Raw genomic sequence first — 27,948 nt, forward strand, 5'->3', positions numbered from 1 at the left:
TATTTTACTACCCAAGAGACTATGAACATCAGAGCAGGCAAAAACCTCACTTTCTGGAGGAATGTCTGTGGGAGACCATCAAGCCTGTTGTGCAAGCAAGGGACTGCCGATCTCCACACCAGCGGCTTGCCAAGGGGGTTATATTAGGTAACAATAACCATTAATAGCAATTTCCCCTACAACCAGGCACAAACCTACAGAGCCTGAGGGAGTGAGAAATTTTACTACTGCTGGAGAGGGAAATTTGACTGCGGGGCAGATTCCATTTTTAGAACCCAGAAAGTTATTCTGAGTGGAGGCCTGGTGTTTTCTGATCTTTTTTTTTTTTTTTTTTTTTTTTTAGCCTCCAGCATTCTAACAATCTCCGCATGCATGCCCCTTTGCAGGGAAATCAGGGCACAGTGGGAAGCCTCATCAGACTTTCAGGTTGCTAGGCAACATGCTCCCCTTCCCCAGCTGAGGCTAGAAGAGAGACAGGGTAGGGGCCGCCCCTCTACCCACCCCAGCTGCCAGAGCTCATTACTGGGCTCAGAGCCCCTCTCAAAAGTATCCAGGGAAAGGAACTGTGATTTCTTCTCAGCCTTGACAATGTGAGACCCGAAAGTCAGCAAAGCCTTCTGTACAGGCACAGACAAGCTCTTTCTTTCTTTTGTTTTGTTTTCGTTTTGTTTTGAAACAAGACAGTGTATCTCAATGTATCCTTGGCTGGCCTGGAACTCTTGTTAGTTGGCCTCTTCCTCCCAAGCATTGGGAGTGATTAAAGATGTGTGCTGCTGGGCCTGGCTTTTGCAGGCATACTTTCCAGAGGGCATAAGTGGAGGCCGAAATTGAGCTGTCTACAAGTGAGTGGGGGACAATTCACCAGTGTGACTTTAGGCATCTACTGGCCGCTGCCATTGTTTGGCTTACAACTAAACTTCACAATTCACTGCATCCCTTCTGTGTCAGGCCTTCCTCTTGAAGTCCTACTGTGATATTCCAAACGTTTCTGCACATCACAGATCCTTAACTCAGCTACATCTGCTACATGGGTGCCAGGATATGGGGAGAACGATTCTTTGGGCATCAATAGCCAACCCCCTGCCCTAGCCACCGTCTTCGTCGTTGTGGTTTTCCTTCTTCTTTTCCTCCTCCCTCTCCCCCTCTTTTTCTCCGTAAGATTTATTTTTATTTTATGTCTGTGAGTTGTGCAGCAGACTTTTCCTGCAGATCCAGTACACTTGAATACTCCCACACATAGGGAGCCTATCACAACATACCAAAGTTCAGACACCACTAAAGGCCAACTCAGTGAGCCAATGAGTTTTATTGGGGTTGATCTTTGAAAGAATTTAGGAAAAGGGTTACGTATAGGAGCATAATGACTCAAGGACAGATGCATCATCAAACCCCACACTAGCATGGGTGACAGTTCAAAAAAGCTGAATAGCTGGAGCATACTGCAGAGCTTGCAGGGCAGCTCAACAGGCTGAAAAGTGTCATTTCTAGATGACTCAGTTGGACTAAGCCTCTCCCTGGTGGTTCAGTTGGTTTCTGCTTCTTTTCAGGCTACTTGGTTTGTCTCTTGTTTCTTCCAGGCAGTTAGACTGGTCTTTCTTTTTTGCAGCCTGATTTATCTTAAAGTGATGCTGAAGAATCTTAATTGGTTGCTCTTGGAAGGGAGGGACCTAGTGGATCTGGTCAGTTTCAGGAACTTCCTGAAGCTTTTTGAGTTGTTTATCTTCTGTATGAAGGAGTTGCCTCCCCTGCAAGATGGAATGTTTTGTTCTAGGAGGAAACCGCTACACAACAATGTCTTTTCTAGAATGTGTGTACTTGTACCATAAGCATGCCTGCTGTATGCAAAGGTGGGAAGAAGACTTCAGACCTCTTGGAACTGGAGTTACAGGTGGTTGTGAGCCACCATATGCATACTAGGAACCAAGCCCCGGGTTCTGTGCAAGAGAATGCTCTTAAATGCTGAGCCATCTCTCCAGTGCCGTCAATGTTTTCTTCTAACAAAGTTGACCAGTGGATTATCACTGAGCTGTTAGATCAGTTCACCATGGCTGGGCACCATATACCAGCCCAACATGACTGAGCACACAGCCCTACTGTGAACTCCATGCATCCTGAAGTCATCACGCATAGACCTCCAAACAACTGGGACTTGTGCATTCTAGAGAGGCTGGGGTGTAGGAATGCTCATCCAACCACTAAGAGCTCCCTCAAGACCTCTAGTTACCTACACAAACAGAAGTAGGATGTTACAGACTAGGGTTTGAGACTGTAATAACTTTTCTTTTAATTCTATTTTAGGGGCCGTCAAGATGGCTTATCAGGTACCACTAACAGATGAACCTAATCACCTCAGTTCGAGTCCTCAGGACGCACATGATAAATGGTAAGAGCTCACTCTCACAAGTTGTTCTTTAGCCTCCACAAATATACAAATATACAAAAATACACAAAATAAGAGCCATAAAGAAAGAATATTTAAATTTTTAATCAGTAAATAAATGAGGGTAGAAAATAAAAATCCTTCAGAACTCTCCAGAGCTAGAAAAAAATTGTTAAATAAAGAAAACTTCCTTCTAGATCTTATTCTGTTGAGATAGAACATAGCTTTCTGTGTGCATGTATGTGTGTGTGCGAACTTGTGTGCATGTGTGCTTGTGTCTGTGGACACTTGAGGAAGTCAGAGGTTCACATCAAGATGTCTTCCTTAGTTGCTTCTCTACTTTTACTTTTAGAGACAATTACTCTCACCGGGCCTGAATCTTCCCACTGTGGCTGAACTAGCTAGCCAGCCAGCCCTCAGAACCCTTGTGTCTCTGCCTCCCCTCACTGAGGGGCTACAGGTACATGCAGTCACTTTTGTTGTTGTTTGTTTAGTTTTTGTTTTGACTTATTTTTATCAGGGAAGCTGGGATCAGAACCTAGGGTCTCAGCACGTTACTCATTGAGGCATCTCTGCAGCTCCAGAATGAGAAATTTAGACAAATACAAGTGGACCAGTGGGAGAACAAGGTAAATTAGAGGGCACTGGGAAAGGAAGGGAGACTCTCACTCTAGTTGAAGTCTCTGGAGTCCAAAATTCCAACACAATTAGCATTTGCTGTGAAGACTGCCTTCCATGAAACACTGTTTCTTTTATACAAAGTTGTTTTGTTTTGTTTTTCCAAAATAATAATGTTAAAATACCAGTGAACCATGCTTAAGACCGATGGCCTTCAGAGTGGCTTTACTCCTGGACACTTTCTAGGAATCTCTCAAAAGAGACTGTTAATTGTTTATAGTAAAAATATCCTAACTGCCCACGTTCCTGTTATCTAGGTTTTTAACCTTCTCAACAGTAATCCTGAGCAGGGCAGTCCAGGAACTACACTGTGGGCCAGTTCAACTGTTTAACAATCCTTGGAGATAATTACTTCAAAACTCACCAAACCCAGTGTGTATATGGCTAGGGTACAGACAGCAAACTCTCTCCTGTACTTTGTGTACTTACGCTTGTCTTACTCTTTCCCTGGGTGCTTCTCTTCTAGTAAGGTTTAAAATCCCTTTAATAACCCATAACTGTGCTTCATACTGTCTGGCCTTGCCTTAAAATTCCCTTCTGTGGTGAAGTCAAGGACCTCAAAACTTTGGGGCAGTTTTGAGCTAGTTTTCTTGACAGTATGTAAGAACATTTTCTTTATCTTTTTTTGGTTAATTTTCTTTTTTGAGACAGGTCTTGCTATTGAAACCCAGGCTGTCCTGGAACTTGCTCTATGTCAAGTAGGCTGGCCTCAAACTTAGAGCAGTCTTCCCTCCTCTGCCTTTGTACTGCTGATTCTTCTGAGCTCCTTCTGTGCCCAGTCTCCCTTTTTAAAAAAAGGCTTCAGAAAATCCTCCTCACGGATAGGTCACAATTGATTCCTCTGTTGATGGTTCACGTTGCCACAGGAGCCTTGAAGAGCAGAGGCGTTCTGTTCTTTCTCCTCCTCACTCCATCCCAAAGCTTTTCCAGCCAGGCCTTGGGTGAATGAAGTCGGGACTTCCCAACTTCTCAGAACTGACAGAACTTTGTTCTCTGTGGCTGAGCCTCCTGGAGACAGGGAACCCAATTGTTTGCTAGAGGGATTACTTATTTGCAAAGACGCTTCCATGGCAAGCCCACAAGCATCTCTCGCAAACCAGTTCAGAGCACATGTACCGCCTCCAGCATCAGAAAAGCCCAGGGACTGCATGGAACTCGAGCATAATTCGATCCAAAGATTCTCTTGCTTCAGCCTTCATTCTTGTGCTAAAAATAGCTAGAGTCATCAGAGGTGTGCATCCGGCCATACTGTGGGGGAGTGGGGAGTGGAATCTGACCTGGGACTTCCACCAAACTCCCAGGATGTATCATAAAAGGACACAGGTTTAGATCATGTGCTCACATCTAGACAACTTGTTGACAGGGAGCACAGAAAGTCCTGAGGCATTAGACTCATGTCAACCCCAATATGGAGTTAAGGAGAAGGTGGATTTCCCAAAGTTAGTAATATTTTCCAAAGAACCCTGACTTGTTGAGAAAGGGTAGGTAATGACCTATGAGAGGGTGGAAGGGTGTGTGGGCTCAAGGAGAGCCAAGCAGAAGCTCTGAACCATGAAACCCCCTGGCCTAGATGCTGTAGAACCCCAAGGGGTTGGAGATAGCCCAAACACAACCCCATGTACACTGCCTCCCCAAAGCACTATGAATATCAAGATACGATAGTTTGCCTTTATTCTAGAATAAATGCCTAGAAATGGAATCACTGGATACACTTCCAATTTCAAAGATAGTGCCAACACTAACTTCTGGGAATGTCTAATATCTTCTGTCTTGTAAATATGTAAACGAAGGCATCTTTTTTCTGCTTGCTGCCCTCAGAGATCTGATCTGGCTTTTTGAAATTACAAGGGCTAGCATCTTTTCTTTTACTTGTTGGTCAATTACAAATCTAGGAGTCACTTGCCCTGGCCCTTAATTCAGTCCTGATTTGGCTTGTTTATTTTTTCCTTTTTTTTTAATTGACTTTCAAAAGTTCTTTGTAGTGGAAACTGTCACAGACATTTTTCCCAGTTCATCCTTTGTGTTTTAATTTTGTAGAGACAGAACTTTTGTTTACAAAACTGGACTAATTTCATGTGCTTAAATATGTCAGGCTTTCATGGTTCCTGCTTTAAAATGTCTTATCTCCTCTGCTCTAAACTAAAAAATAGCATGAGCCGATTGGTGGCACACACCTTTAATCCCAGCACTCAGGGGGCAGAGGCAGGTGGGTCTCTGAGTCTGAGGTCAGCCTGGCCTACAGAGTGAGTTCTAGGACAGCCAGAGCTACACAGAGAAATGCTGCCCCCCCCAAAAACATTAACAACAACAACAATGTACATAATGTGCCCTGCTTTCTTTCATATTGTCTGTGGGTTTTTATATTTAGCCCCTTCTCTATCTGGGGGTTACTGCACCATGGCTGCAGGCAGAGATGACTGACTAGTGTGTGGACGGAAGAACATCGTGAACTGTAGGATCTCTGCAGCTTTCCCACAGAGATGTCTTCTGTTAGCACCTTCTCTCCAGGAAGCAACTAGAGGGATTAGAAGGAAAGCTGGTGTGTCTCCTTACCTTCATAGACAGCCAGGAAAAGGAACCCAGTGGAAGCAGGATGCAACCGTTTGATGCTGGCACCCCAGAGAAAGAGACAGGCCAAGCCCTGCGTCAAAGGAGAAAGGATGATGGGAAAAGCTACCCTAGGAACAATCCTGACAGGGATGTGGGGAAGTTCGTCCAAAGGACCAGACTCCCAGGAGCATTGACTTTCTAACAGGGTGGCTTCATTGTGGTCCTTTCACAGGGGTTTTGGAGCAGATCTACTGTGAGCCCTGGAAAGGGCCAGCATACCATGGCCCAGTGATAGCAAACCTGACACCAAGATGGCATGAGAACCTGCCCTGTAGAAGCCAGGAAGTCATCATTTTAAAAAGATTTCTTTCAGATGTGTAACCTAACATCTTCAGATCTGGCGAAGTAATTCTGGTCTCTAGTTAAGTAGATGCAGCTTGAGAACCATAACTGAGTCCCACAGCATGCGCTGCATATGGAGGTCCTGCAAAGCAGCTGGCCCTGGCTGCTTCCACATGGCAGCACAGCACAGACTTGTTCCACATGCTAGTGTTCTAGAACTACCAGAAGGCGTAGGCATCCACCTCAGTGTGCTAGGTACTTCACGGAAGTGTGTGTCAGAGGTCTGGGAAACAAACCTGCTCTTAACATGTGTAGCTGAGGACCATATAGGACAGCCCCTCCCATTCCTAGGAGTTTGCCAAGAGCAGAGGCCTCAGGAATACATATTGACTGAGAAATGGACACTACAGTGTCTCCATCTTGCCCCTGGATGAGTAACCTCCAGTGGACAGCACCCCACCCTCAGAATCTCCGGCAGTGACAGGCCCTGTGTTCACCCACTGCTTTGCATTCCTGACCTCATTCCTGCAGACTCACTGCAATCTGGCTGATCCTAGCTTCCTAAAGTAGGCCAGCAGGGGCCAGAGGGGAAGAGGTGAGTAGCTCAGGATCCAGTACTCTCTGTCAGGAGGGAGAGCACCTTTGGAGAAGTGATCAGATTCTCCATCCCTGACTCCGTTAGGCCCTCACCAGCTCCCTTGTAGGGAACCAGGTCCCTTCAGCCCCTACTCCTAAGGCTGAGTTAAAGCACCCTTCATAGCTGCCCTTATAGTTATCTATGTTCCCGGCTCTGATAGTCTACTGTGATTGCCTGTGACTGTGTGTCACCCTGTGCTGACAAGGGTGGCTGGAATGTGACTGTGGTTGGGTATAGCGGTGCCAGTCCATGTATGACTCAGAATCGATGTGTAATTGTGTGCCGCTGGGTCCAATTACACACAGAAGAAATGGTTGATTGTGCTTGTGCGTGGTTAGTCTTACTATGTGATCTGTACGACTGTACCCTGCAGCCCATTAATACTTGCCTGTGCACATGTGTGTTCCACAGCTGTGTGCTGCTGAGTACAGTATGTGATGGATGTATCCATTAAGTAGCTGTAGTGGGTGGGGCTTCCTGTGAGCCTGCATATATCCCTGTATGACTCAAGGCCTAGACCCAAAAGACATTAGGGATCTGCAGCTTTGTATGCTGTGGCAGGGGAGAAGTAGGTAGGGTGTGTGGGGAGCAGGGAGAAGGGGGTGGATGGGGACAAGACAGAGAGATAGAGAGAGTAAGTTTATATTCTTTTCTAGGTCCTGTCCCTGAGAAGGGCAAAGGCTCCCACTTCTGAAAGGAATCAGAACAGGCTACAAGATGCTCTTCCCCTGGGTCCCTGACCATTTTTAGAGTGTTTTCTTGGAAGTCAGGCTGAGCTTCGGAGTAATGCCAGCCCAACTGAGCTCTCACAGCAGCTGACCCCGGGTTCACAGTGTCTTAGTAATAGACCTTACCCAGGCCCAGGCGGTTTGCCAGTCCTGCTGGGACATACGCACTCATCTCTCTCAGCCTGGCCACCTCTCTTCATTCTCCCCATGCCTCATCTGGCTGCAGAAGAAATACAGGCCCCAGGTCCCCCACTTTCCAACCCTGAAGACAGACTTTCCAGGACTTGACCACTAACTCTTTTGGGGATAACAAAAAGACCCTTCCCCCGCAAGGGATTTACAATGCTTTCCACGTTCTATTTTTATGTTCTTTTTTTTTTCTTTTTTTCGGAGCTGGGGACCGAACCCAGGGCCTTGCGCTTGCTAGGCAAGAGCTCTACCACTGAGCTAAATCCCCAACCCCTATTTTTATGTTCTTGATTGCCAGGCTGCCGCACTGGAACCTCGGTCCTCCCATTTTCTGCCTCAGAGCTTTCAGTCTGGGCTGCTCCCTCCACTGTACAGGTAAACCAGAGCCCCATTGGCTCCATGCAACCCCCACACCCCCTTCCTGTAGCTAAGGCGTCCTCTGCTTCTCTGAGGAGACTCACAGGACTGTCACCTTGCCCAGAAATGACAGGGCTTCTCCCTCTGACTTATTTTCTGTAGGTCTCGGCTGCGCAGGCATGCAAGCCCCAAACCGCTTCTGTCCCTGCCAGGAAAGAATCCTTGTGAACACTTCTACTGATGCAGAACAAGTTGAGAGCATCGGATGGACAGAAGGCTGCAGAGCCTCGGGATGAAGGGCAGGAAGGAAGAAACAGAGTCAGGAGTCAGGGTACTTGGCATGAAGGGCAGGCAACACCAATGAACTCATAAATGGGTGGAGGCTCTTGGAAAGGAGCTCCTAGACCAGCAGCATCCTAACTCAGGATCCCAAAGCTGTACCCGTGGGGAAGACCGGTTTCCTTCCCTGGACTTCAGTTTAGCCTCTTCAGAGGCTGAACAAAAGATGATGGAAGCTCAATGGCTTCTGTCTGCAACCCTGAGACAACATTGACTCCAAGGTCTTTCCCAGCCCAGACAGGCTACATCTCTGAGTTACTCTTTTCTTCCCTCTTCAGAAGAGTCCAGAAGATGAGAAAGGATGGAAGAACTGGACAAGAAGAATTGAAGAAAGCCTGTGAGGGGAGCTGCAAGGGTAAACATGGCCACCAGGTCCTTGAGGCCTCCCAAGCAGGTTTTGGATGCTGGTACCTGACAAGACCTTTCCCGTTCTTCCCAGCTCTGTCATTTAGTTATCGTCCACACCCCAGCCCAACCCTACTCCCCACTGCCTTCCAACTGCCTCTGGGCCCCTGGGCTGCAGTTTTGGCCTTGGATATTAAGCCACCAGGTAAACCTTATAGTTCAATACTCTTGGACTATCTAAACTTCACCAGAAGCCTCCCATGGGAAGGCCGACAGAGAGGCTGGGAAAAATTATCAAGATGCCACAGCCTTATCTGCTAAAACCAGTCAGTCACAATAGCAAGAATGTCTATTGATCACCATGGCCAATGCCACAGGACAAATCCCACTGACATCAATGTCCAGAAAAGTAGTAGAAATGACAGAAATAGGTTAGTATATGTGCTCAGGCCTAGTGGGGCCTGAGGACCAACTATTGGTTCATCCGAATGAACTACTTGGTTCATCCGAAATGAACCAAAGAAAGACAGCTGTTCCTCCTTGCCTCTATGTTGTTTCTGGAGTCTCTACTGAGTGCTAGGTACAAGGACATCTTCTACTTCATACCCGGTCCTTTAAGAGCCATTTGGGCCAAAAGTCAGATCTCCAAGAGGCATATTTAAGATGTTCCCATTCTGTATTCTCACATTGGTGCCTTTGTGACTGTCCCCTCTTCAGTGTGGCAGGACCTGTGTCTTACTTTTAGCCAACAGAACGAGGAAAAGGTGGGGGAGATCACAGCCATTGATATATTATATCATCAAAGACATAGTCTTTCCTAGCAGCCAGGCACCAGAGACCTACTCTAAGGAAATCAGCATCAGCGATCTCTGCAAGTTAGGAACAGCTATTGGCTAGCAAGGAGGCTACCTGCAGTTCAAAGCCACAGGGATGCTCCTGAGCCTAGAAGTGAACCCCCAGGTGAGGATGCAACCCTGTTTTGGTTACACCTTGATTATATCTAGCTAAGAGCATCCCACTAAGCCGTGTCTGGACTCCTAGAAACTGTGGGGCAAATACATGTTGTTCTAAGTTCCTGAGTACATGAACATTCATCATAAAACAACAGAGAAAGGATGTAAGTATGATGCCTGTCCTTTGTGTGAGAAACCTGAAGCTCAGAGACTTTGGTAAGAATCCCACCCTTAATCTGAGGTCCAGAGGGACCAGAACCTGCCCTAGACTGCATACATATGTTGATGTGCTTGACAAATTGATCATTGTTCTTCAGTAGCCCCTTAAGATAAGTGGCCTTCATGCTCATTGGTTGAAATACCGGCTTTCCAACAAGTGTTTGTTGAATATTCAGTATACACAGTCTTGTACCTAATTCAGGAGAAATAATGGTTTGCTACACAGACACACACACCTGTGTCCAGATGGCAATGGGCTCCATTGAGAGTGTGGACAGTGGGCAGGGTGTTTATATGATGGAGGTTATAGAATATAAATGGATGGAATGAAATGGAAGCAAGCAAGGCATCCAGCCTTGGTCCAGGGCCAGGACCAGGCTCCTTGAGTAAGGTGGGCCTGACAGGGAGCCAGCCCTTTTACATTTGGTGGAAGTGAGTAAGTCAGTGGCTTTACTGGTCAAAGAGTCCCAGGGAAGAGGACTCTCCCTGCAATGTGCGATGACCCTGCTTCTAAGTATTAGTGTCTAAGACACCTGTTCCAAGGATCTAAGACCCCTGTGACTAACTAGTGATACTCAGAGATTAGGGTTCACCGAATACCACGATGCACGCATCACAGGTGGCTATGATTGCACGGGCCTGTGTACCTGGCCCTTCTCCTCCAGGGCCAGCAGGGGGGAGATGGCAGGTGGAAAGAGACAAGAAGAAAAGTGGAGAAATGAATCAGGGACTGATGCGCAGAGGCAAAGCAAAGGGCAGGTGTTAGAAGGGGACCTCCATGTGCCAAGTTTCAGCTTCTATATGACTCAGCAGCTCCAGAGGTCTTTACCACTGAGCTGGCTGGCTACTAGGGACCAGGCAGGTTCCTAGCAGGAAGCAGACAGTTTATACAAACAGGCCATTTGAGGAGCATTCCATAAAGTGACTATTGTTTCAAGTCCTGGCGGATATACAAAAGATTGTAAGAACCTGGACCGAGATCAGCCGCCCATCGAACTGTCAGAGCTCACCAACCAAGGGAGGTTATCAGAACAGCAGGGGGCTGGAGCTGAGTGGATAGGGCCCCAGGCTGGGCTGTGGCTGTACACTTGGGTGTGCACGCAGGCTATGGCACCCTGAAGGAAGCGTCCTGTGTCCTGACCTTGCCCTGCTTTCTGCTTCGCTCAGGCCAAGAGTGCACCCCATGGGTCAGACCTGCCAGCACAGCCCACTCAGGTCAGCCTTCTGTGGAGCAGAGAAGAACAATGGTGGAGGCCGACTGTGGCAAAGTAGTTGTCCAGTACTACCCAGAGGAAAACCCATCTTCTTTTTGGTTATGTTCTTCCAAGCTCAAGATCCACAGCTCTCAACCTGCATGCGGGTCATGACCCCTTTGGCAAACCTCTACTCTGAAAACTATTTCCATTACGACTCCTAACAGTAGCAAACTAACAGTTATGAAGCAGCAATGAAAATGATTTTATGGCCGGGGTCACCACAACAAGAGGAACTGGAGTAGAGGGTCCCAGCATGAGGGAGGTTGAGAACCACTGCACTCAATGGTAGACACCCGTGCACACACACCCTATTGCAGGGGCCCATGAAAGCCCACTTTTAAGACAGGTTTGCCAACAAATTCTAACATGTCCTTGAACACCCCTCGGCCACTTTGCCTCCTACAGTCATGTGAGGAGGCATTCTCAGGATTGACAAAATATTCATCAACTCTGAAAAACATTCAAGATGCTTAATGTCCTCTAGGGTCAAATATTAAGCCAAGATATACATTTTATGTATAAAAAAAAAAAGCAGATACAACTATCTTGTTAATATGCAAATGTTCTTTTATCTTCAATAAATGGTAAAATTATGTGCATATAAAATCATTTTAAACTACATTAATTTGTGATTTATTACAGAAAAGGAAGGCAGGGGAGTAGAGGGAGCCATTCTTCACTTTGCCCTTCTCAGATGGGGACTCTGGACAATCCACGCAACCTCCTCCTCTCTTTCCATTAAAGGAATGGTGGGTGTCCTTATGTTTTTCCTTCCCACATTTGAAATAAGTTCATGTACTTACACGTCCTGCATTGGACCCTGGAATGTATAGGGCTGACTGCCAGCATTTGCTAAGAGTCAGCAGCAAGAAAGCAAGCTCCGGACCAGAGCCAGATACAACTGCAAAGCTCTAAGCGAAGGAACCAACCACACAGGCATGCATGCACACATGCACGCACACACTCGTGCACGCACTCACACACACACATAAACATATATACACACATACACACACACATACACACATACATACACACATACACACACACACACACACACACACACACACACATACACACACATGAAAGCCTGGCTCAGGCCTCAGTGTCCTTGCCAGGACTGGTGCCATCCAGGTACCCTAGAACCCTCTCTCCACATTTGTGTCCAGACCACAGAAGAAGGATGCCTTGTCTTCCGGTCTCTCAGAATAGCATGATGCCCCAGAACCCCAGAACTAGCCCTTAGAGGATGTGTGAGTCAGGTGGAGGAATGGAAACCAGTGTGAGTCCAGCTATAAGGAACCTTGGTAGCACAGAGCCCCTCTCAGGCTCCTGCACTCCTGCATTTGAGACTTGGGCATACATAAATAAGGGGTCCGCAGCTTCACAGGCACAGAGGCAGCTGGCTAGCTGATTATTAGAAAGCAACAGTCTGCCCTGGGTATCTCAGAGTCTCCAGTGCGGAGGTTCAATACCCTCAGAGCCTCACCAGACTCGCCCCACCTCTAATCTTTTAGTGCCCAAAACAAAGGCCCCTGGTGAGAGCCACAGGCCTCTTCCCTTTACTTCTTACCACCCACATCAGAGTTCACAGGAAGAGGGTTTCAGAACCGCAGAGTGAGAACTGCACTAAGGTTAGTGTTTTTTGGTTTTGTTGTTGTTGTTGATTTTTCCATTGAAAGGAAGCGGCGGGGGTGGGGGTGGGGTGGGGGAGGCACAGGTGCAGCAGGGTAAGGCCTTAGCTATGGAGGTTAGAGCGTGAGTGAAGGGTGTGGGTACCAGAGGGATACCTTCTCCCCAGCCTCCTTACTCAGAAGCAGAATGGTCAAAGGATATATATATATATATGTGTGTTGGGGAGTCTCTCTCAGGCTTCGAAAGGATCAGGCACAGAGGACTATGGTTCATCCAGAAACATTAGATGAGACCTACCCTGCCCTGTAACTAGTACCTTGCCCTTACCTAGTAACTAGTACCTTGCCCTTACCTAGTAACTAGTACCTTGCCCTTGCCTCTCTGCCTAGAAAGACAGAGGACTGGAAACCAGCGGATCAGCCTCCCTGTACTGAGCCCTGGCCTCATTTCCACACCATCCTCCCTCTGGCTCACCATTCCACCACAGTCTCTGAGCAGGGCTGTTCCTCTGCGGACAGGCAGCCCTGCTTTTGTCCAGCTGAGGTGCATTCTAGAGATGAGAATGGGAACCCTTCCGTTGCCATATCTCCAGCAAGACTGTGATGAAATGAGGCTTGCAAGATGGTTATCTACCACATGTGATGTGGGGTGGACTTGATGTTGTTTCTTTTACTATCTGTATTTTCCATTGATTTCATTTTTATTTGTTTTATCTTGCTATGTTGAATGAATTCTTCATTTTAATTTTTTGGAAGTTATGAAATGTCTCAAATATTCAGACAATGACAAGAAGTGTCATTACCTACCATCTAGATCTTTCAGTTCTTCATTTTCCCTCCCCCTCCCTGACCTTGTATATTCCAGGCTGGCTTCAAACTTAATAAACGATGCCACTGCGCTTTCTTAGCAAGGCCAGGACTGCTCTGCAAATACTGTTCTTTAACTTGACATTTTCTTGCGACTTATCGGTGGGTTTTTTGTTTTGGTTTTGTTTTGGACATCTCTCCATGTGAATACTAGTAAACGTACAGTATTCTTTTAAACACTGGCCTGGGTTCCATCATTCTCGATTCCCACAGGCAGATATTTAGGTGATTTCCAGTCGCTGTGCTGTTCTAAACAAGCCGCAGAGCACTTTTGCTGCACCGCTCTGCTCGCTGTGGGAACCCTGCCTGATGTAGGATATAGGCCTAGAAGTGGAGTTTCTGGAGGAAAGTACACTGAACGTTTGCCATCTTGAAAGAAATTCCAATTCTGTCTTCTAAAAATGGCCAACTTGAACACCTACCAAGAGCATGAGGAGTTGGGGGGATTTTGTCTCCCTGCCTCTTAAAAACATGGCTACTTGTCCCACCTCCTGTTTGTCTTCTGTGAACTGTTTCTATTTCTGCCCCTCCCCCCTGAGAATTTTATATTTTCTTTTGTTTTTTTACGTTTGAATCTTTGATCCATCAGGAGTCAAGTCCAGATACCGAGTGGGCTAGGAATTCTTCTCAATGGATATGCACTGACGCTTCCCTTTCTGTAAGTAAATCATGATATGCCACAATAGGGAGGAGACGGCTTCTCTGTACCTCTGAGAAGGCACAGACTGAGTCCGCCACAGGTTCTGATGCAAACCAGGTAGACATGGAAGGTGAGGCCAAAGAAATGATGCTTGCTTTCCCACCGGAGGGGTGAGTGAAAATCACAAAGGATGATGGGGGAGGGGAGGAACCAGACGGGTGAAAAGGCTTGAGTCAGGAAGATGTTGAGTTAGGGAGGCTGAAGTGTACACAAGAAAGAGACCACTGTAGACTGAAGACTTCAGATCTATGAGACGTGGAGCTCCCATGCCAGTTCCAGCAGACTGATGTAGTGGGATTGGGGCAGGGCCTTTATGAAGATGCAGTCTGGTATGGGACTATGGTGACTGAGTGATTAATTTGGGGAGATATTTGATAGGGGATAGGTAAGGTCTGAGTGGCCAGGGAAGCTTGCCGAGAGGCAGAAGAGTCAAAGATAAGGCATCAGTGAGATGATTTGTTCATTATGATGTTATAGCTAGAGAAACACTGTCAGGGCCAAGGTCAAAGGCAGCATAGAGCACAGAAAGTGAAGGGTTCCTTTGAGCACATCACATGTCCATAATATGGAAATAACACAACTCCATTAACTACACAGGATGTTGTAAGAGTACAGATAACGGCTACATCTGTTCACACACAAAAAAATAGTTGAGCAGTGCTTGCAATGTATACTAGCCAGGGTAGTGTGTGGTACACTAGTGGAGACTCTAAGGAGAAGGAAATGAAAGCTAGGAGGCGATGAAGGTTTTTGTCCAAGGTTTTCACTTAATGTCATTCATCCAAGCAGGATGGATCAAGATTCTCAGAGGAGTTTGAGGTTTACATGATCTTGGAGAGCTCCCCTTTAGAAAAAGAATATTTTAAAAAATTTTATAAAGATGTTACAATCTGAAGAAACTTCCATTAGAAGGGGCCAGTGTCAGCCAGTTGGTGGCTCCCAGCACAGGCTCCAGGGTCCCTCATGAGCAACATCACTGTGGGAAGTGGAGGGTAGGTGTGTTCCATAGCAAGAAACTGTGTGACGTAGAGCAAGAAGCCATTGTGCCAGCCCTCGGTTTCCTGATGGGCAAATGTTAGCAACGCCACATCCTTACATGGTCTTAAGGGGTGAGTAAAGACAGAAGTAAAATACTCAACTGAATCTTGGGAATAAAGGTAACCATTTTTAAACATTTTATTCCTATTCCACACAGATGGAGAACCAGCAGTCTCACCATCTGAAACAGACCAGAAAGAACTAGAATCCAAAGGGAACTGTGACTCAGAAGATACGGCTCCAGGGTAGAGCTTAGCATTTGGGAGGCTCAGGGTTCTATCCCAGCACTTGAGGGAAGGGGAAAAAAAGGAGGGTGTTTTGGTCCTAGACGACAGGCAAGCCCCACAAAGCCTGTGACTGCTGGGCTTAGTGGCGCCAGATGTATATACTGTCTCTGGCTTTTGACCTGAAGAATCGGTCTGTGTCAATGACCCTCATGTGCTCTGCTCTGAAGCAGAGCTTTATGGTGACCAAACATCTCAAGACACAGCTGCCTCTCAAGCACCAATGCGTGGATGCAACCAGCAAGAAGAGCAGAGGCTGCAGGCTCCAGCAAGCCTGGATTGGATTCCTGCTCTGCTGATGGCAGCCTGGAACTGGTATCAGGGGTTCTGTTGTCTGAGCTTCTGTTATTTCACTTGCAGCCTGACTGGATGAAAATCCAACCAGTGCTCCCCAAGGGAGCTTGTAGGATGCTGCAGAGCAGGCAAAAGTCACCACACCCTCCGGGGGCTGTCTGTAAGAAAAGAAACCGTATTTTGAAGGCCTTGAGTATGGGTGTCTCTGAAAGTCTCCCCAGGCCTTGGGTGTGTGTGTGTGTGGCTGCCACAGAAAATACTCATAGTCATCTAACAAAGCAAGTGTGGCCCGTGGTGGCTGCTAGTGACGTTCAATGACCTAAAATAAATAAACCCATAATCAGAGGGTGCTCCGGTTTGGCTGCTGTGGGCTTGCTTGCCCACAAGTCATAATAATTTACTGGGATAAAACATCGGCAGTTAGCCCTCAAAGTCCCGTTACTAAGAGGTTATGAGATAGACCATCTTTCCAAAAAGAAAAACCACTACAGGATGTTCCAGATTGGAGCCACAATCACAGCCTAAGCAGAGTGGACTTGCTGTTGTTGATAAATCTCTATAAAGAGTTTGGGAATGGAGTAGCTGGGAGATAACCCAACTGTACACATCACTGGTTTGCCAGTAGAATATAATAAAATCAACTCAGAGGTAGAACTCTATAGTGCCTTCATCATTTCAAAAGGTTCCTCAATTAACCAAAGGTGCATCTTTCAGAGGTCTGTTTTTTGGTGCATATTTACGACAGCCTCGAGGCCACATTTTGTTGCAGGGGTGAAGTCTCTCACAGCTGTACCCACCCTTGCTTGGCACAGTGCCTGCTGGTGATAATTAAGTGACTTCGCACAGTCATTCTCAGCCATCTCCCTTATTGCTCTGTTGCTGGGGCAACAGGAAACAGTCAAACAACAGAAATCAGGTTAGAGCAGAACAGAAGAAGCCGGGAAACAGGACCCTTGCAGGGCTGCCCCCTGACACCTGCCTACCATACAGTACATGGGATCTTCCCGGAAGACACAGGCATTCTACTGCACACAGGCATCCCATTGCATTGGGCTTTTAGGTGGATTCAGTGGTCCCTAAGCAGTCAGCCATGCAGATTAACTAGTGTAGAGCTGGCCTCTCTCCTGAACTGGCCCCCTAGCAGCATGATGCCGAGAGCGTCTCTCAACCTCCATTCTACCCAACAGTCTGTCACAGCCTCTGCTATCTTTATGGTCAGGTCCCTGGCTGCAGTAACCCTAGTGCTATTTCCATCTTGAAGGTGACAGAGACCAGACCCAGTCCTCTCTCTTATTTTGCAGCTGTGGAACCCAGAGCTGGGGAGAGAGAGCAGAATCTAAGTCACACCACAGTAAGGCAGGAGACTGGCTCTTGTCACCTCGCCTTAGGTCCCAGTCTTTGCTGTTTGAGAACTCGAAGCACCCTGTGCCACGACACGGGGAAACTCAGATGTTGCAATGCATCCAGGTCAGAGTTTCCATAGACTGACCTGGTGCCCTTCAGTCACGAGGAGGGGGCGAGGCAGTAGGATCGCTCTTTTCCTTCCTCCTCCCTAGCGTGGGGGCAGGAAGGCACATGGCAAGCAGCCTTAGAATTTATCCGGCCCCTCACAACTCAGGTGACCGTAAGACAGACTATTTCACCTGCTATGCAGTTTCCTCTCTAGCATATAGGAATCAACTTCCCTTTCGGGACCGTTGGGAGGATTACTTGACATTAGTCACAGCGGTGAGGAGAGTGTGTGAGGAACATTCGACAAAGGCCAGCAGCCATCGCCAGCCCAGCCATGAGATGGTCATCTTCACACCCCTATCATCATCTGCATCTGCTCAGTTGTGTACAAATGTGCAGAAGGCTAGAGCTACAGCAGGGGCATTATAGCCCCGGTGGTGGCTGGTCTGTGCCATGTAATTGGTGCTTCCGGTGACAAAGACATTTTCCAAGGTTCTCAGTCTCTAGTATTCAGGAGCAGGCCTAGAAGGGTGAAGAAGCAGCTCTGTGATGTCTCATTGCTTGGGCAAACACATGTGCTTCCAATTGGCTGCTCAAGGCTGGAATTCCCCATGAACAGAGTAGCCAGGCCCGGGCAGCCTGCTCCGGCTCAGTCCCCTGTTGTCTCCTCTTCCTGCAATCAGCCTGGGCTGCTTCACTCCCTGGGCCCAGGCCTGTAACTCTTAAAGGCTGCCAGTCCCCCCACCCTCCCCAGCGCCCCCCTCCCGAGCGTGTGATCTCCCCCTGGCCCCTCCCAGATATCTCAAAGTCAATGAAGGAGATCACTCTGAAGGTCTGAAAACCTCAGCCCAGAGGACACTTCAAAAAGGAGGGGGGCAGAGGGGATATGGGAAGGGAGGGTGGGGCAGAAGGCAGAGGCGGAGGGTCATTAATTCTTCCAAGGCCAGTTGGCTCCAGCCTCCAGCACAGCGGCTCCACTTATCCCCTGGGCCAGGACACTTTTTCTGCAGAGTCATCCTTTCTTGTCCAGAGGGATCCTGGCCCAAAGCCACATTCCTGGTGGGGTCTGAATGCAGCAGGGAACGGAAGCATCCTTTCTTACCCACCCCCAGCCAGCGCTGCAGCCCGGAGACGCGCTGGTTTCCCAGTAGCCTCTGCTGGCAGGAAACATTTTCTTCCATCTTTGTTGAGGTTCTGCAGACCGGCCCTCCATGAGCCCTGATCTCTTTTAGTCAGGCAGGGTTCAGAGAAGAGGGACTTGACCTACTGAGCGCAGGGTCCCCGGGAGGTGTAGAACCTATTTACAACGCTGCAGGGGTGGTTCAGCTGCTAGGAGCATTTGCTGCCAAACCGGCCAACCTGATTTAATCCTGAGCACCTCCAATGTAGGAGAGAACTCACTCCTGAAAGTTGTCTGCTGACCTCCACATGTGTGTCATGGCATACATGTGTGTGCACACACATGCACACACATAAACACAATTCAAAATAAAATAAAAAAAAAAAACTGCCTGGGGCTGAAGAGATGGCTTGGCTCATGAAGTGCTTTCTGTGCAAGCATGAGGATCAGGCTTGACTTCCCAACGTTCATATAATAAAAGTGATGGTAGGAGCCTGTAGCCCCAGAGCCAAGGAGGGGGCAGAGACTGGAGGACCCCTGGAGGTCACTGACCAGCTAGTCCTGCCGAGTCAGTGATCATCGCTCCAGTGAGAGACTGAGAGTGTAGGGGAGACAGACATAGACATCTGACCTCCACCCTCGGGTGTGGACATGTGGGCATGCAATGCCTTCCACAAGAGCACAGGTACACACACATGCCAAACACACAAAAATAACAAACAGAACAGCCCTGACATCCCACTGGGCCTTGCCTGTGAGGAGTCAGCAGTCTCAGTGGGAAAGAGCCTGGCTAACTCTGGTAGCTTCATCCCCAGTCCCATACTGACCCCCAGTCCAACAACCTGAGCATCCTTTTTCTAAGTGTAGCGTCTCCAGATCAACACCTCAGGAACATGTATGTTAGCGTCCCCATTGTGTGCCAAGCCCTGTACCAGGCACTGCCCTGCTGCAGTAGGCAGGATAGATGTGTCCAGTTTCTGGTACCTCTCCCATCCCTTCAGTGTCTCACCCCTGCCTCCTTTTATCCTCTCATCCCAGATTGTCTACGTTCAGATTTTCCAGCCACGTAACACTGAGCAATGTGTTCTTAGTTCTCTGGACCTCCACTTCCTCATCCATAAAATAGGGGTAAAGACACCTACCTCATAGAAATCAATTAACATGAGAGGAAGCTCAGTGCAGATCCAGATCGATCCTGATGGATCTCTCTCTCTCTCCCTCCCTCCCTCCCCACCTCCTCCTCCTCCTCCTCCTTCTTCTTCTTCCTCCTCCTCCTCCTCTCCCTCCTCCTCTTCCTCCTCCTCCTCCTTCTTCTTCTCTCTCTCTCTCTCTCTCTCTCTCTCTCTCTCTCTCTCTCTGACTTGCCTCTAGTACTATCTTTCTCTGTATGCCTTTCCTCTCTTCTGCAGAGACCTAGAAATCCAGCCTCTTAGAAGTTTTCAGAAGGAAGACTGACTGGTGCAGGTTGTGGGGCCAGGCCAGGGTTCTGCCAGATCTACCAGCTCCTGAGGCATTTCTCTGTTCCTGGGTGTTCTGCAATTCTTGGAAAATGGATGAAGGCAGGAGTTTGGGTGATATGACCAGTAGCATTGAATCTGAAGGACTCAGGTCTATTGACTGAAAGTTCCTGCTCCACCTGGCAGAACTGGTTCCTATAAACTCTCAGACACCTTAGACCCTTGGCAGATTCAGGGGCCACTGAGGATTAGCACCCAGATTCAGGGCCTCCTGGCTTGGAGGCAGAGGGACTTGTCTCTCAGAGCCAGACGGGATCCACAAAGCCTCAGGATGCAGGATGCAGAGCCCCGTGGAGGCCCCATGGAAAGCCTCAGCCCAGGAAACTCTGAGCAATGCCGGCAGACCACAGGGCCCTGAGCTTCCTGCTCTCCCCATTTAGGACACCCTGTCAACGTCAGTAGGCTTGTGAAACCTGCTGGTGGGCAGTGGAAACTCACGAGCCCCTGGGGTTCGTGGGCTGTGGTCACCCTGCTCATTTGCTGCCCTGGTGTCCACACTGCTATGGTATAGGAACCCAGCTGGGATAGGAGAAGGCTACCTGAGAGAGACTAGTGTTTACTGAGGCCTGGGCCTTCCAGAACTCCTCCTTGTAAGCCTGGATCCTAGGCTCTGCATGCATGTGCTCTGGATGCTGCAAAAGAGAATCTGTTGCTGAAGGCCTTGGAAGGAGGGAGAGGTGGCTGGAGACGCCTTTTCCAGCTTTGCTGTTTCTGTGCCTGACTTTGGGAAAGGTGCCTCTCTGTTTCGGTTTCATCACCTTTAAAACGGTGACCAAAAAGCACCCGCATCCTGAACACTAAGAGTGTCAGAGACTTTTTAAGTACCCGGCACATAATATTCTCTCAACAGAACCAGTTGTCTCGGCAACCATGGGAAGAACCAGACATCTGAGAAGTGGATTTTTTTGTAATGCCTTTGATTGGAATCTACTTTAAAAATATCCAGTCGAGTACAGATGGTCCCAAACTTACAAAGGCCGTATAGCTTGGTGCCATGGAAGCAATGCATTAATACATTAGAAAACACACTTTGAATGTGGGTCTTTTCTGTGGCTGTGGATATGTAGTCTGGCTCTCTTGTGAGGCTGGGAAGTGACAGGCGGCCACAGTTCCCAGTGGACCATGTGATGGGGACAGGCAACAATGAGACCCTACAGGGTACTGAACTGCTAAGCCGTGATTATGGGGAGGCTGGGTCTATGAGCTGCATCTTCAATGGTGCTCTTAATGTACAATAAACTTACCAGAACCTAGACCCATCATCAGCCAGGAAGCATCTATGTATTCAAAAGAATGCACCTTCTTCCCAAGGCTGCCTCTCTCTCTCTGACTGCTCAAGGATACCTAGGTCTGTGTGCCCATCTTTGGTACCTCTGCTTAGAGAACTGGAGTGAAGACCTTACTGAGAGTCACTCGTGGTCGGAGGAGGAAGTGGGCCCTGTACCAACCAGTGTATAACACAGCCGTGGGAACCTTGCAGATGGCTCTGAAGACGGCAGAGGATGACAGAGGCTTTCTCTCAGCTACTCCCAGGGCTATTGTTCAAGATGGTCCAGGGCCTTCTGTGGCCATTCTTCCAGTGCTGAGCTCGCTAGGGCTCCTGCTCAACCTCTTCAGACTGCATTAGAGCTTTGGTCCCTTTTCATCCCTCATTCTGAAGTGGGGCTGCATGAGGTGAGGTGGTGGGAGGGGAGGGGGGGCTGTCCAGCACTTGACAGCTGCCTTTTCTCTTTATGCTCTAGAAACACCGAATGCTTCTAGAAGCAAGAAGTGCATTTCTGGACAGTGACAGGATAATCAAGAAGAGACCAGGATAGAAGATGCTGTCTTAAAGCGATGGCCCGAGAAATGGTGGTCAGGGAAGTATCCTCAGGAGCTGTCAAAGCACAAGGAGGGATCCCTGGATGAAGCCCAGAGGTTTGTAGACCTTCTAGGTACCGGTGGGGCTTGGGGATATGAACAATAGCCCTGGGAGTAGCTGAGAGAAAGCCTCTTGTGTAAGCATGGTTCAAGATGGGGTGATATGTGGGTGCTAGCTTCCCAGGGCATTCAGAGACAGCAGTCAGAGCAATAACTCCCTCCATGGAGAGCCCTAGGTAAGGTCAAAGGGAGCCTATAACAAGCACACTACGCAGAGCTCCCACCCAGCCCCCCTAGAGACCATTCTACACTTTGCATCCACAGCGGTGCACTGTTCACGGGTTTCCAGGGGGCCCCAGGGCATGAGAAGCCCAGGTTCCCTCAGGAGTAATGTGTGCAGAGAGTATCTGAGAGAGACAGGTGCGACAGACACCACAAAGGACCAGCTCCCAGTTCCCTACTTAGCAGTCACGTGACGAGGTGCTCTCCCTGAGCCTCAGCCACGCATCTTCCTAACAGCTGGAGCTCGTGGAGCTATTAGTGAGGACTACGCCCTCCTGAGGACCCAGTGCTCAGCCAGAGTAGACTAAAGCACGGCAAGTGGAACCCCAGTGGCTTCACATTGCACATTCACAGCACTGGTTCATGAAGGACAGGTAAGATGACCTCTGCCGGCCTTGTGACTTCCCAAGACTCTAGTTGGCATCTCTCCCTCCCGAAGCCAGGCTGAATGAAGACCCAGTTGGAATGCAGGCGGCTTCTCACCATGGCAGGAAAATTGCAGGGTCAGTGTGTGGGCAGCCACAGTGACCATCTCACGGCAGGACGGAAGCAGCTTTGCTGACTGAGAGTCTGCGGCCTGAACATCCCAGCCGTGCAGGTCTGAGGTCAGCACAGGGGAGCCAGGCCCACCACGGCTCTGCCACTCCCAGGGAGCGCCCCCCGGCCATGCCATCTGCTTCCAATCAGTTGGCCCTCAGCTCTGGAAGGAGGTGGGAACCTCTTCACCGGGCCCTGCTTCCTTTCACACAGGATGGAGGCTGAAGGTAAAGAAGGCAGGGAGACGTCCAGGAACCAGTTCCAAGAGCAAATGGCCTGGGAGAGGCTTGTGGATTCACTCCAAAAATAAGTCAGTCACTTATTTTTGCCATGCCATAGCTGATCCAGCCCTGTCCTCCTAAGAGACACGTGCTAAAGGCTGGATCCCCAGAGAGGTGCTGGTGAGAAACAGTATACCTTTAGGGATGGGTTCTGTGGGATGTCTTTAAATCCTGAGGGAGTGTGGGACCCCGGCAACCTCCTGATTCACCCAGTCTTCTGTTTTGCACCTCGAGTGTGGGGAGATGGATGCTGTCTCTCTGCCACAGGTCCACAGTCTTCAGGGCGGTAATGGATCAAGGCCTCTAAGACTGAGCCAAGGGCAAACACTTCAAGTGCTTTGTTCTAGAGAGAAAGGCTGACTACTAACACAGCTTCAGCCCCCAGCCCCCTCCTGCCCTGTTGCAAGCCTATGCTTTGCTCCCCTTTGAGGACTTAACACCCCTATCCTAGGGGCTCTTTCTCTGCTCTACCCAACCAACCCTCGTCTTTCAGCTTAAAGCCTCCTTCCTCAGGAGTCTCTCCAGCAGCCATACTGGATGCAATTAGGCTTGTTAGTTGGGGGTTTGTGGTTTTTTTTCTGGTATTGGGAATTGAACTCATGTATGTTCTACCACTGAGATACATCCGCAGCCCTGGATTTTAGAACTGAGACAAATTCATACTGTCTGCCTCTCTCCCTAGGCTGCAAGCCTGGTGGAGGTGGTGTCTATCTCTTTTCCTCATGACTGTACCACTACAAACCTTCACAGAGCCTGCCACAGAGTCTATGCCCAATAAATCCTTATGAAATGAACAAATGATCCATGCTTCATCAATTTTCTGGAAGTTTCCATGTGTACTCTTCAATTGCTTGGTCTCTAGCAGATCTTTACAGCATAGTGGGTGTGTACACCCATTATATAGGTTCAGAGTCAGGTCGAGAGTCAGTTAGTGTCCCAGACTCCATACTCCTTCACAGCCTCTGAGGGAAGAACAGGCTGACAGAGAAGAGGAATATGTTGTATGGTTCAAAATCAGAGAGGAGGATGGTGTGAGGGAACAGAGAAGGGGGCTGATGCTGCAGCACCCTGAGTGGCAGCCAGGGTCTCCATAACTCTGTCGGATAATCCTGGCTGTGGGGAAGGGGCAGACAGATGCCCACTGTTCTAGTAGTCCACACCCACAGCTCTCACACCCCATTCATGAAATGAACAATACGAATGTGGAGAAAAGGGAGGAGAGGGAATGGTCACCCATATCACCACCTCCAAGCCCAGCGGAAGAGCATCTCTCTTCCCTGATAGGAGTAGGCTTTGCAGCCAACCATCCTGGGGTCAAACCCAAGTGCTTTGTTCTAGAGAGAAAGGCTGACTACTAACACAGCTTCAGCAAGCCCCCAGCCCCCTCCTGCCCTGTTGCAAGCCTATGCTTTGCTCCCCTTTGAGGACTTGACAGCCCTCGTCCTGGCTGGGCAGTCGGACAGGTATGTGCCACTTGGCTACAGTTCTCTGAGAACGAACGGTAACAGAAATGAACATGGTGAGTTTGCTTATGGTGAGGCTTCCAGCAAGACAGTGTCCAGTCAGGACTGTTCCCAGGGCCTCTACTGTGTCCTGGGGACCATCAGACCACCGTTTGGACACCAGGACGCTTTCAGTGGTAGACAGTGCGTATCCCTTTTGACCTGTGATTGCTTTAAGAACAAGGACCCTTCTATCCATTCCCCAGTGTTCCCAGACTAGCCCAGGCCTAGGCAAAGTGCTCAGGCCAGAACAAAGGCTCTGCTGATTTCCTACCGGCTACAAAACCAGGGAAGTGGAAGGAAGGAAGGAAGGAAGGAAGGAAGGAAGGAAGGAAGGAAGGAGAAAGGGAGGTGAACTGAACAGAGTAGATTTCAGAGAAGAGGCTGCAGCAGAGTTCAGGAGACCCTGCAGGAGGATGGCCTGGATGGGCACTGTGAGGTATGGTGTCAGAACCTCAGCGAATGGGCAAGATGCTGAGAAGGAACAGACAAGTGAGCCTGGACTTTGTCGTGGAGGTAGAGCCAGTGCTCCCTAAGATAGAGCTTTCCTAGAATAGTGCCTGGCACACAGAGTGCGCCTACTAAATATTTATCGAGCTAGTAGGTAAGGAAAGAAGCTTGTCCACCAGTTTCCTAACTACTCTTTCTGTCTCTCACCTCTGGCATCCCTAGAACACTACCACAGTGGCAACATGTGACCCAGTGACAGACAGACAGACAGACAGACACACACACACACACACACACACTCAGGGCCTGTGGATTCCTCCCCTCCTACCATAGGCAGAAGTCACACACCAATAGCCAAGTCTGGACTTCAGTCCTTCCTGTTTGATCTTAATTTAGGGGTTACCTATATTCCCTCCAGAATGAGAAGAAGCTGCTTAGGAACTTAAATCCACCCCCCTCCAGTTCTCCATCTGCGTTGATACCTTTCCTCCAGTGGAACACGCAGGTCCATTTCTTTTGTTCAGCTCCTCTCTCCCAACTGTGGGACTCTGCAAACCTGTCTCCCTTCAAAGTCTTTGCTCACTCTCTAGGGAACTGCAATATTCCTGAAGATCCAGCCCCACCCACCTGCCAAGGAAGAAGGCCTTAGTGGAGGAGCAGAAGGGCTTGGGGCCAGCTTGTGGCTCTCATGGTGAGCTTCCTTCTGCCTCCCTCCACTTGTAGCTTCCCCTCAGTTCCCAGGGCTCAGATTCCCATAAAGCCCCATTGAACAGCCACAAGCAGGTTTGGCCCAGCCTCAGCAAGAGGGACCCACACCCACATGTGCCTATAAACAGAGGGGGGAAATATGTAAACACTTGGCCCACTCTCCGGAGCTCGGGGATCGCAGCTGGATGGAGGGGTGCACACAGGTGCAGACCACACTGCTGGTGAGTATGAGCAGAGCTGGACAAAGGCGGGCCAAAGATGGACAAAGGCCAAAAGGTCAAACCCAAGACCATAGAGACCCACCAGTGGCCCCAGATTCCTGAAGTTTCTCAAGCCCCTTAAAGTTCTGAGAAAGCCAGTGATTGTTTCTGCATTCAGACAAGGGCAAGCTTTCTGGGATTAACAAAAATTCCAGCCTTTGCTTTTGGCTACAATTATTATACAACTCAAAGCAGAAATGCTGGCCATCTTGTGCTAATAAACACTGGAGGAAGTACACAGGGATCAGATGGAGAAAACGAAGAAAGCAGTAACGACTGAAACCGCAGTTTAACAAAATCTTTCCAAACATGGACTCGGTAGTGATGGAAATGGGAAAGTCCATTTTAGAAGCTTATTTGCTTAATCTAAAACCCCTACGAATAAAGCTAACATGACCCCCAAGTGGTCAACAATATGGGATCCACATAGAAGGGGAAAGAGCTCAGGTAATCCACAAATACAGTAGTCTTATCTGTGGTTTTTGCTTTCCAAGGATTTAGTTACCGGTGGTCAGCCACAATCCAAGAGCATTAAATGGAGAACTCCAGAAATAACCACTATCCGGAAGCTTTATATCGTACCACACTGTCGTGTTCCAAGCCCTCCTGACCAGGGTGGGTTTGTCCAACATGTCTGTGTTCTGTGTGCTAATCACTAGGTGCTGGTCTTGGTCCTCACACCAACAGTGTGTTATCACAGTGCTTGTGTTTGAGTAACTTAGTTTATCAATAATGGCTGCGAAGATCCCCAAGTAGAGATGCTGGTAGTCTGGGCATGGCGGAGTGAGGGCTTAAAGTGTTCCCTTTAACGGAAAGATAAAATTTCTCAGCATGACAAGTAAAGAAATGACATTCATCTGTGTGTGTGTGTATGTATGTATGTATGTATTTATGCATGTACGTGTGCATGTATGTATGCCTGTATGTATGTATATAGAGTTTGGTACTATCTGTACTTTTACACAGTCGTAGGATATTAGAACATACTTCCTTAGGCTAAGGGGAGCACCTGTGCAGAGAAAATGCTCAACCTTACTTTTAAAGCCTTTGAAAGTTTAAAATTACATATTTTCACTTACCAGAATGAGCGAAGATTTTAAAATATGACAATACCAATGTTGGCACAAATATAAGGACACAGTATTCACATACCCTCTGATGGTACTAGAAACTGTCCCAGTGCTTTTGAAAGGCAATTTGAGAGCACGTGTTCAAATTTTGAGCCCAAACACTATTAGTGACTACTCTGAAAATATAATCATCTCGGCACCGTTTGCAGTGACAAAAATGATAAACAATTAAGTGTCCATCAACCCCCAAAAACAACTGATTCATTCACATCTCCACAGTAGACTTCAGAGTCATTACAAAGAGTGGGTAGGTTTACTGCTATTAATATGGCCGTGGCTTGGAGTTAACTGAGACAGGCTACAAAATAAGATGCCTTCAGTGATGTGCGCGCACGCGCGTGTGTGCATGCATGTGTGTGTGTGTGTGTGTGAAATATATATAAATATTATTACATAGATTGACATGTAGCTATACATATTCTTGTTTATATAGGGATGTATGTTAGGCTAAGCAAATCTTGAGGCATGAACCTGTGGGGACAGGATAAAAGCAGAGTAGGTCGAATGCTCTGAATTTTTACATACGCTTCTCTGCTGTTACATTATTTACCGTGATTGTAATAATTTTGTTTACCCAGGCAGTCTTCACCAGGGCAGTGTCTAGTGGGAGCCATGGGATTGGGGGAAACACCCAAGGTCTCAGACCAGTGAGCTGTCAAGATCACAAATTGTCAGGAGCAATTCCAGCCTAGGAGAGCCACAACGTCGCAGCTACAACTCCTTAGTAACACAGCATAGGCAGTGCCCAGTCTGAAGTCTGTAAAGTCAAGTCACAGAAGATAATCACCCCCCCGTGTGTGTGTGTGTGTGTGTGTGTGTGTGTGTGTGTGTGTGTGTGTTTGTGTGTGTGTGTGTGCACATGTGCAGAATAATTATACCTGAATCTTACACCTGATATACTTATATCTGATTGGTCAAAGCCTGGAACTTAGACTTTAGTTGCTACTGGCATTAGTTAAGATATTCCAGGCTATTAGGATAAAATGAATGAATTTTTTTTCCCTTTTCTTTTTTTCGGAGCTGGGGACCAAACCGTTGCCTTGCGGTTGCTAGGCAAGC

The 27,948-nt window shown here is 48.2% G+C and overlaps 2 long non-coding RNA genes across 4 annotated transcripts in view; both read left to right on the forward strand.

Annotated features, from left to right (window-relative positions):
• The window catches only part of LOC120100915 (uncharacterized), a 72,139-nt gene extending 55,698 nt beyond the window's left edge, over positions 1-16,441 (forward strand). For 2 of the 3 annotated variants that reach the window (XR_005501205.2, XR_005501203.2), the window contains exons 2-7: positions 2,299-2,383; positions 2,733-2,840; positions 7,803-7,879; positions 8,024-8,192; positions 8,479-11,722; positions 14,064-16,441. This is a non-coding gene — a long non-coding RNA (uncharacterized LOC120100915). The remainder of the gene's footprint in view (positions 1-2,298; positions 2,384-2,732; positions 2,841-7,802; positions 7,880-8,023; positions 8,193-8,478; positions 11,723-14,063) is intronic. The other variant, XR_005501204.2, reaches the window with a different exon arrangement.
• A 4,480-nt stretch (positions 16,442-20,921) lies between these two features.
• LOC102550122 (uncharacterized) lies at positions 20,922-23,632 on the forward strand. Its single transcript, XR_351951.5, has 3 exons — positions 20,922-21,796; positions 22,259-22,626; positions 22,772-23,632. It is a non-coding gene; the product is annotated as an uncharacterized LOC102550122 (long non-coding RNA).
• Positions 23,633-27,948: the final 4,316 nt, after the last annotated feature.

This window comes from Rattus norvegicus, chromosome 2 (assembly GCF_036323735.1).
Source record: "Rattus norvegicus strain BN/NHsdMcwi chromosome 2, GRCr8, whole genome shotgun sequence".
NCBI lineage: Eukaryota > Metazoa > Chordata > Mammalia > Rodentia > Muridae > Rattus > Rattus norvegicus.